We start from the raw sequence: 10,809 nt of genomic DNA on the forward strand, positions 1-10,809 counted from the left end.
AAAGTATAAACAAGTACGTAATCACCTGCTTTGAACTCTTTAGTACGCACATGTTTGTCAAAAAATTCTTTTTGTCTTCTCTTTTTAGCATAGATTGAAGCTACAGCTCGTAAGCGGCGTTCATCTAGCTTTTCAAGATCATCTATTCTTGAAGAGAGCTCATGCCCTGTCCATTCTAAGCGTTTTGCTACTCGTAGAGTTGGAATTAAAAACTATATGGGTAGTATAGCATTTAGGCCAAACACCATGTTGTATGGTGTTGTTCCTATTGATGTTTTCTAAGCTACCCTGTATGCCCACAGTGTTGAGTGTAGCTGCTGATCCCAATCTGTTCTTGATTCTGACACTATTTTAGTGAGAACTGTGCGTAGTGTTTTATTTGTAGCTTCAGCTTGTCCATTTGCCTGTGGATGGTATGGAGCAGATTTCCTATGTATGACCATGAATTCCTCTAGCAGATATTCAATGGCTTCATTGAGAAAATGTGTTCCACGGTCACTGACAATTTCTATTGGTAACCCGTATCGTACAAAAACATTCTCATACAAAAATTGTGCAGTGGTGCATGCATCAAATTTTTGTGTTGCCTTGGCTTTGACCCATTTTGTGAGATAGTCTGTAGCCACAATGATATATTGGGTATGGGTGCGATATGCAGGGGGTGATATAGGTCCCACAAAATCAATGCCCCATTTTGCAAAGGCTCTCGCTCCCATCATTGGCCGTAATGGCATCTCATCTCTTTTTATTGGTACCTTGGTGCGTTGACATGCGTCACAACACTTCACAAACTCTTTAGCATCCATGTGTAATGTAGGCCACCAAATTCCTGCGGTTAAGACAATTTTTTCCGTCTTATCGCCCAAAAAATGGCCTCCACTTATTCCGCTATGTGCATGTTCTAGAATCAACAGGTATTCGCTTTCACTTGCACAGGTTCTAAGTTGATTTTCCTTTCCTCGCTTATAGAGTTGGTTCCCAATTAACTGAAATTCACGAGCTTCCAGCTCTATAGCTTTTTTCCGTGCTCTTGTGATGTTCTCAGGGAACGTCTTGGTGGTTAAGAAGTCAATGATATATTGACTCCATGCAGGTGCAATGTTTACCTGAAACAAAGTTGTGTGATCCACTGGTCTTTTGGCACTACATATAGTACAATTGGTAACATAAGAATGTGTGTCTGCATACATAGTTGGCCAATAAATCCCTAACTGTTTCAGTCTCTGGTGTGTTTTCACTATTGACCAATGAAATGCACAGTCTTGGACATGTGCCTCTTCAAGGTAGCACTCGAATTCTTCCGGATTTATACATAATTGTAGGATTTGGTCCGATCCAAAATGATACAGCCGTCCTGCTATCAACTGGAAATTTTTTGTTTGTTGAATTGTTTGTTGTTTGGATCTGTATTCCGTATTATCAACGCCACTTCCAAAGGAGAGAATGCTAACAATTTCCTGAGATCATTTGGGTACCATTTCAATATTGAATAGATAATCATATGGTATGTCATCATCTACTCCTTCAAGAGGTTCCCTGTTCTGTATCCTTGAAAGATGATCAACTCATAGATGGGTTTTACCCTTTTTGACCACCACTGTGAAGTCAAATTCTAGCAATATAATAAACCAACGTACGATTCTCCCTGTATTGCAAGGTTTATTTACCAGATACAAAAGAGCTTGATGATCTGTGAAGAACACAAATTTGTTTGCAAGCAAATAATGCCAAAATTTCTTTATAGCATAAATCATTCCTAACCCTTCACGCTCGGTGGTTGTGTAGTTCTTTTCCGCACTGTTTAACTGTCCGCTCGCATAGCAAACCGGAAAATCCATTGTTCCGTCTCCAGGTTGAGCCAGAATACTTCCAATGGAATATGCTGAAGAATCAATGTGAACATGGAATATCTTTTCCCAATCTAGTGCCTTCAGTACAGGTGCTGATATAAGGTTTTCCTTCAGCTTTTGGAATGAAGTTTCACACTCCTCGGTCCAATCAAAATCGACTAGCAAACGATACAGAGGTTGTGCGATAACCGCATACATGTATATGAATCTTTTATAATATCCGTAGTGTCCCATGAAGGATTGCACTTGTTTCGTATTAGTAGGCCTGGGTAGGTCTACAATGACTTTGACTTTGTCTAGGTCTGTGGTTATGCCATTTCTTGGGACAATGTTTCCTAAGATGCAGCCTTGCTTAACCATGAATACACACTTTTCTGGGTTAAGACAGATTCGATATGTCCTGCATTTTTCAAAGATCTTTTGCAAATGGTCGATATGTTCCTCTCTAGAAGAGAGTGTACACAAAGGTCATCCATGTAAATTTCTATGAATATTCTTAGGTATTCCTTGAATGCGTGCGTCATTAACCTTTGGAAAGTGGCTGGGGCATTAGTTAAGCCAAATGGCATAACTCGATATGCATAAATCCCCCATTCTGTGGCAAATGTTGTTTTGTGTTGATCCTCCCTTGCTATTGCCAGTTGGTTGTATCCTGAAAACCCATCCAGAAAGGAATAAGCCCATTTCCCGGCCACTCGCTCAAGTACATGTTCTGTGATTGGCAAGGGATAATTATCCCTTATGGTGGCTGCATTTATCTTTTTGAGGTTTACACACACTCGCAGTTTTCTATTCTTTTTGGGAACTACCACAATGGATGACACCCAATCTGTATGTTCGATTTCATAGATGAATTCAGCTTCCATCAGCTTATCAATCTCGTCTTTGATTCGTTTAGCAAATGTGTCATTATATGTATAAGGACGTTGTTTGCTAGGTTTTGCATCCGATTTCAAAGGAATTGTATATTGGCATATCGATGGATCAACTCCTTTGAGGTCTTTATAGGACCAAGCAAATACATCTTTATACTTCTTGAGAAGTTGGGTTAGCTGTTCTTCCTCTTCAGGCTCTAAATCGTTAGCTATATAGACCGGCTAAGGCTTTTCACCTGGTTCTGCGAGGTCTATCTTTTTTGCATTTTCAGGCCCATCGTAAGATTCTTGGTTGGTTCTTTCCCTGACTGGTGGTGTCATGATGATTTTTCTGTCTTGGATAGTAAATTTCCGATAATGTGATGGTACATTCATGTTTTCCTTTTCTAACTCCCCTTTACCATCACTATCTTCTTCAGTAGTCCATATCTCACGTAAGGACCATTTCAGTTCTTGGTATTTCTGTTTACGCTCCAATTTGGTCCACTCTTGGTCTTTTGTTGTTTGTTTTTTTATATTTTTGAGATTTTTGTGATTTTGTTTCGATTTTAGCTTTTCGTACCTGTTTTATTTCCTCTCGCGTTCTTTCTTTTAGATCTTTTGAGAATCCTCCTGATATTTGATTTTTAACACAATCTTCTGCTTTTACAAGCATCAAATAGTGAGTTTTATCCTTTATCCTGGGCATCAGGTTCTCTCTTGCTTTGTTTCCTGCTCGTTTCCTCCTAAAGCGTTCCTGGCGTCTAGGATGTTGATTAGCAAAATCATAAAACTTGATATTCTTGGTTTCATTTCCACGCTCACTTGAGGTGTCTAAACACTCATTATCTGCTTCATCATTTACTTCCAGATGTTTCGAGGAGTTATAAAACTCTTCTTGTTCTGGTGGTTCTACCTTCTCTTTTTCTCTTGGTACAACGCTTACCATGTAATAGGGTAACACATCATAGCCATCCTTATCGCAAAATTTTGTTGTTGGACTGTCTGTAATGGTACAGACATCCAATGCTGCTAGTATGTGTTCCCATTCTAGAGGTTCCAAGGCATCTTCCGGGAAAGGTTTCGGAATATACTCCTTGTCTTCTATCCCTCTTTCTAAGATGCATTTCTCTCTTCTTAAGCTTCCACAATGTGAAGCTCTGCACATCCATAGCTCTTTTGGTTGCCCTAACCATGCTTCTAATCCTGCTACTGTAGCTGAATCAAACTCTTCCACAGGTGTTTGGTTCACATCTTTGTAACTATGGTCTTTCAGGTGTATTTTAGTTGTTGTCTAGCCATGTCTGAGGTATATGTGGTCATAACCCCAATCTTGGACCATCTTCAATGTCGCATGAATGGTCGTCCCAAGATGATCTCATAATTGTTCTTCTTGTCGAAATCGACTATTGCAAATGTATGCTCATACTCGATTCCGCACGAAGTGACAATCACTTTTTCTAAGAGTCCTAGAGGCTTCTCCATGAACCCATATGCCAATTGCAGTTTCATTCTGGTAGACCTCAAAGCTGGTTTTTCCCATTTTTTCCAGATTTCCTTGGTGGCGATAGCAACTCCCGCTCCACTGTCAAGAATAGCTTTGGAAACTACTCCTTGGAATTCTACTGGTAGCGTGATGTTTCCATCTTCCCCTTCGCAATACTCTCCAACCTTGTTCAATGGTATTGGCTTAGTGTTTAGTTGAGGCCTGTCCAACTCTCTGATCCCTTCCTATAGCTTCAAGGTGGGGTCTTTTACTCCAAATTTTTCTAGGCATTTACCTACTGTGGTCCACATGTTTGGTCGTAACCTTAGGAGTTCTGCCAATGTGATTGTGCATGCCACCAGAGTGGACAATAACTCAATCAATCCTTGCGAATCCATCACTTTGTTAGAAGAAAGTCTTTGAGATGGGATTGCTCTCACTTTCGACTTAGCTTCATACTCTCCTAGGTAAGAGGGTAAAGTTTTCAGCGAGTCTGGTTAGCTGTGCCCCGAACTAATTGATCCTTGGTCTCCCCCTTGTGAATGTATCTAAAAGTTCATTTGTGATCTTGCCTCAAATTCTTCAATAGGAGGTAAGATCACATTCTTTTCTTTTCTCGTACTATTCATGTGGTTACTCATCCTGTTAGCCTCGATGGCCTCACAGATTTGCTTCCATAGATCGTCTAGACCGTTACAGTCCTTACCCATTTTTGCCAATATTTTAGGCTGGAACCCGTCACTTGTCCCATCTGTGGTATTTGGCACTATGATAGGCTCTCCTCTGGACTCATAGGCATTAGTGAGTCTTTACTTTGTTTCCACATGTCTTTCCAAAGTTGGTTGGATAGGGGTTGGAGCTGGTCATGCCAATTTGCAGGTTTACCTAGCGGGTCTTCCATCAATGATTGAGCTGTTTCGATCATCTTTTTACACATATCCAACCTCTGCTTTTCTATTTCTGCATATGGATAAGTCATCCACCTTTGCTCCTGGGTTTGGTTCTTTTTAAGTCTAGCTTCATAAGCTTTTAGAAGTGTATCCAGATGCGCATTTACCTTGTCACCCAGTACAGATCCTCCTGATCCTACACTTTTGGGCTCTGCTATTTCCTTGGGTGCTATGGTTGCTGTGGTGTGTGAGCTTAAGCTATCTAGATCCTCTAACCACTCCAATCTATCCTTTGTATGTTTTAACTCCTCGGATAGAGTTGTTTGCTCTCGTTCCTTCCTGGATTTCCTACCCGCCTTTCTAGCTTTCCAAGTGATTCTCTGATTTCTTGTTTCTAAAATTTGGGCGTCGGTTTTTGGTTCTTCAACTATGGGTTCGTTCGTCCTTCTTTGATCTTGGGCTCGTGTTACCGCCTGGATGGGTATGATTGTTTCATTTTTCGATCCTCCACTGGAAGGTATTGTTTCTAACATGTTCAAGGTGGTTTTTGCTCCTTTGCTCGAGTTTTTAGGGCAATCGGGAATCAAATGAGTAATTCCACATTTGGGGCAATACGCATTGACTCTAATGATTTCATCATGAGGACAGTCTCTCATCCAATGGTCTCCACCACACTTGTAGCAGGGTCCCTTGGGTTGTTGAGGTGCTCCTTGAGCTCCTCTTTTTTGGTAAGCATGTCTCTGTCCGCCCATGCCCCCATTGGCTATGAACATCAGTGTTCGTTCATCTAAGCTGTATCTTCCTTCTCTTGCTGCCTGTGCTGCAGTTGGTGGTCCTGTATTTCCTATCATGCTCCATGGTTCTGGTGTTGAGGGTTATTTTGGTGGATAATAGACATGGTTTTCCGCTGTTGGTGTGTATCTTATACCAACTAGTCGTAATCTTGGTAGGGGTGGTTGTTGCCCCAACACCGGTTTTGGTCTTTCTACATCTACAGGTCTTGGTAGGTTGCCTGCTTGATATCTAGGCATCGGTGGAACTTGAGGAGAAGCTACCGGAGCTTGGGGAGTGTAAGGTCTCTCTCTCACATACCCCTGTTATAATAACATTCCTCGGTCTCATGGTTTGTCCATTCTTGTTCAATAGCACACCACTTGGGCTGTTTAGCCTGGGGTTTGGCATACAAGTTGATCTTTTTTAGCACTTCATCTACAAGTTGTTCCTGGTTTACAGCTACTTCTCCTTTAGGTGTTGTCTTAGAAGACTTGCTTCCACTTTGTTGTGAAGATGAATCGTCATCAAGGTCCTTGAACTCCCCCTCTTTGTAGACCGCACAATTGTCCACAAGGTAAAGAGCCTCCTTGGTCAACTCATTCAACGTCGTGCTCCTCTTCATATGTAAGTCTTTCTGGAGATCCGCATTCCTTAATCCTTGGATAAATATCAGCATAAGTCTGGACTGAGTTGGCAGTTCTTCCACAAGGCAGAACTTAACATATCTTTTTAGTCTTAGGGTTGCCTTTCGTACAGAGTCTCCATCTTTTTGTTTGCATTAATGGATCTGTGAGACGGTATTATGAGCTATTCCCCTTTGTGAGAATTCCTTGATAAAATCGTCAAATACTTCCTCCATGGACTCAAAGTCTCTATGCTCTACAGAGTCAAACCAAGTGGCAGCATCATCCTCTAGGGTTAGTCCAAACCATGCAAATTGGGTAGGAAAATCTAACACCTCTCCGGCTCTAATTACATGCACAAAGGTTGCTACATGATCTCTTGGGTCTCTGCTTCCTGTGTATTTATTGTTTATCCATTTTTGCACTTGAGAAGGTCTAATTCTCCGATGGTCTACAAAACTCATCATTGGATCTCCACGTCCTAATCGATATACCTCCTCAGGTCTTCTATAATAGGTTGATTCCTCTCCCAATGGTGCTCCTAAGCCATAATTTCTAACGGTTCTCGCTGGAGGTGGTTCTTCTCTTCGAACTCGTTTTATGGGTGGTCCTCCAGGCTCTGTTGACCCTTGAGTCTTTGGCTTACTCTCTCCCTAAAACCTTGAATAGAGTGGTGGTTCTTGCAAATCCCTTAGCCCTCGTGCGGCTTGATAACCATCTCGGTTCCGTTATTGTTCCATTGTTGCACTCTGTCGAAGCCATGCCTGCAATGACGGCTGGTTTGCCGGTTGGTCTTGGTTGTTGAATGCTTGCGGTCGGGTGGAATGTGAGGTAGCGTCATACTCATCTGAAAAAGGATTTGTTGACTTGCTTGGGGTGTAGGTGGCTCTTGGCACTTCCTCAGGGGCATATGCTGATGCTCCTAGACCTGTTGCCCTTTCTACCTCCTCTGGGAGAATACGTTGGTATTCTCGCCCGTATCTATCAACAAAAACTATACCCTTCCCCATAGCAGTTTCATAAGAGAATAAGTAAAGAACCTTGTCTTTTCTTAATTCGTTTACGTATGGTTCTTTGCTGCGAAAGTAAGAGACTATACCCTCACTCTCATGCTTGTAGATTCCCAAGTTCTCGTTATAAGTTGGAACCCTGGATGTTTTCTTATCATACATAAAAATAGCTCTGGGTCGATCAATGTTTGGTGGCGGTTCTTGAGCTTCTGAAACCATTTTGCCTTTCGCTACGTTATCTCCATATCTGTTGTAATATTCAGGGTTACTAACTATTAGATAGTGGTTCCTCTTTTCGTCTTGGAATCTATCTCCATCATCATATACTCGGATTATCTCCAATCTCTGAGCTGGTCTCTCTTCGATACAAATGCACTTGCGTCCTCGATAGTCAGAATAGACTAGGGCTCCCCTCGAGTTTATTCCCTCCAAGAAGATCACAGTGAGCTTGGAATCATTCAAATTATTTTGGGAGGCGCTTCCTCCTCGCATAGGTCCATCATAGGTGAAACCTCCTGGATGTTGACTACCCATCATGAAGAAAGATTTGTCATACAAAGTGTCAGTATCACTACCTTCCTCAATAATCGGTGCTAGCGGATCTAGCCTTGCCTGAGTTACACTCTCTTCGGTGGACACTAAGCTACCTTGGTCACCTGCCACCTTCTGGTCTCTAACAATGTTCTTCCTGATCTTAAATTCATCAAACTTATCAATGCAATTTATCACAAATCCAACCACTCACCTGGCAAAGTGTCAGTTTCTGCACAACTTCTTGCTTTGTTGCTGAATATACCTGTACACAAGCATTTTAATTTCAGCAATCCAGTCAAAGCATTTATCTGCTAGATGTTATCTTAGTAATGATTGGTATAACTGGAGAGTTAATCTCAACCACTACTGTATTTTATACACTGTTGATGTTCTGGATTAGGTCTGCTAATCTGAAACTGTACTTCCCTCGGTTGTTGGTCAATTTACGCGAAAAAGTCTGAATTCAGTCTTTGCTTCGTCAAATGGGCAAACAAGGTCCAAATTCACTTCTGAAAGAAGTTCTGGAACTGTTAAGCCAAATGGAATCTCATTGTCTATGCCCAGTCAAATTTTCTTTGCAGTGTGCCCCAATAGACATCCAACGCGTAGGATGTCTCCTGCTTTGTTTTGCCTGGATTTTTGCACTGTGATTTCCTCTTGTTGTATTGAGCCTACAACTGCTTTTACTTTTTGATTTGGACACCTATTAGCTGGTCAATGAGTCAGAAATGTGTTCCGATAGCCTGTTGCTGATATTGATCAGCAACAGTCTAATCAACTCCAATTTGGACCAAAATTGACTAGGAGGCTTGCCTTAGGCTATAAAACACCTTACTATGCTCACTGTCAAAGTCTGGCTTCAATTTCTTGCAATAGACATCCTACGTGTAGGATGTCTTTTTCATCAGAATGGCTTCAAACTCATCTTTTTCATCAGAATGGCTTCAAAAGCGCAGGCTCCCCTTGAGTTGCTAATCACTTTGGTATACTCAAAATTTGGTTTGGAGTCCAAAATCACTCAGAAAACATCGTACGCATAGGATGTATTTTTGGCCTGTTTGACCCCAGACTTGTCCCACAACTTTCCCTTGATGTTAGTAACCCAGTGGTATGCTTAGATTTTGGTTTGGATTTCAAAAGTCCCAAATTTTAGCTGTTCTTGCCTTTTTCAGTAAAAAGTGCTAAAGTCCGCTTTGAACCCAATTTTCTCACCCAAATGAGATGAAACCCCTTTCAGTCGCTCAATATATCATGGAAGACATGCTCATGCATCCATCTTATGTTTTTGGTCTCAAAATAATGTTTTGGCACAAATTGGGTAGGATGTCTGGCAATTTCAGTCTATCTGGCGTTATCCTGTCAAGATATGGCCAAATTTCCACTTTCTAGTTGAAATTAGGGTAAACCCTACCTTCTGAACACACTGGTCAACTCAGGATCCCAAAATCCCTCCCAGATTAGCCTGTAGATATCCTACGCGTAGGATGTCTCCTGGCTAAAAATTAAATTTTTTTTGACAGAAATGCTCCTGATGCTCTGTAGATTTATCAGAAACACTCCCAGTAACTTTTGGACTTCAATTAGGCTTTCAAACACACTCTTGCATCTTTTTCCGTCTTTTACAAACTTGTCATGACTTTACCAAGCAAGTGTTCATGCATGAAATGCTCTAGATCCTGAATCATGATGTCCTACTTACTCTACTCCTACTTATCATGTGAAATGGTGATAATGGTGTTTTTTGGTTGCTATTTGGCCTCTCTGAACTCTCAAGCTCTCCTCTCACCGCTTCAACCACTCCAACTCCTACTCAAGAACTCGAGTACTACCTAAAACTATCTTGATCTACCTAATCTACCTAAGTCGAAGGATCTAGGCCAGACACACACTTCCTAGACTCCCTCTAAGACCTAGAGAGTCCTCCACCCTCTGATCCTATCTAAATGTAAAATGAGACTCTTGGCAAGCCAAAAATCCCAATCCTCAAGGATTAGTCTCGGTCACCTACCTAAGGTTTTCGTCCCTGGCAGCGGCGCCAATGTTGGACGGATACGCCGCGACGAACGTCAGCACAGCGAGAACTCACCTAACATATAATGTCAACTAAGGAAGAAGCTTGACCCGCAGGCGCGTGGAAGCAAGCATAAGGTGTCAACTTACACTCGACCGACTCCTAACTAATTCCTATAGAGTACATAAGAGGAAACTTCCTACGACGCTTTCTAGAGCCGAACACCCATCAAACAATCTTGAAACACCATAGAACTTGAAAGAGACACTACTAATACCAATAGGTCGCTCTCCCTAAGGTCTATGAACCAAAATCCCAACCCAAAACACCGGGTGCAAAATCACGTATGATGTATGGCGGAAATCTGCAGGTCTTCGTTTTCAAAATCTAAAGTGCCTAATGTGTAGTTCTACTCAATGTGAACGCGTAGATATGCTGCAATGTAAAATCGGACAACGTATGCTCACCCAAACACCCGATGAAGCTCGTAGAAGGAGCTCACAAAACCTGACCATACGCGTGCAATGTAGGTATCGGCGCGTAGCTCTCGTCGGGGACAACACGCTGCACTTCTCCACACTCGATTCCGACCACCTGAGCACACGTAGCGTCAGGATGAAGCTCACACTCTCTCTCGTACACAATACGCTCACTCACAGACTTCAAAACTTGCTTTTAAAAATGACAAAAGGTCTTTCATTAAGGTCAAAAAGTGGTATATATACCTTACAATTTCTCAAACCCTAAAGATCCAAAATCAACCATCTACTCAATCTA

This window comes from Adiantum capillus-veneris, chromosome 19 (genome assembly GCF_014529385.1).
Source record: "Adiantum capillus-veneris isolate H3 chromosome 19, ASM1452938v2, whole genome shotgun sequence".
Classification (NCBI taxonomy): domain Eukaryota; kingdom Viridiplantae; phylum Streptophyta; class Polypodiopsida; order Polypodiales; family Pteridaceae; genus Adiantum; species Adiantum capillus-veneris.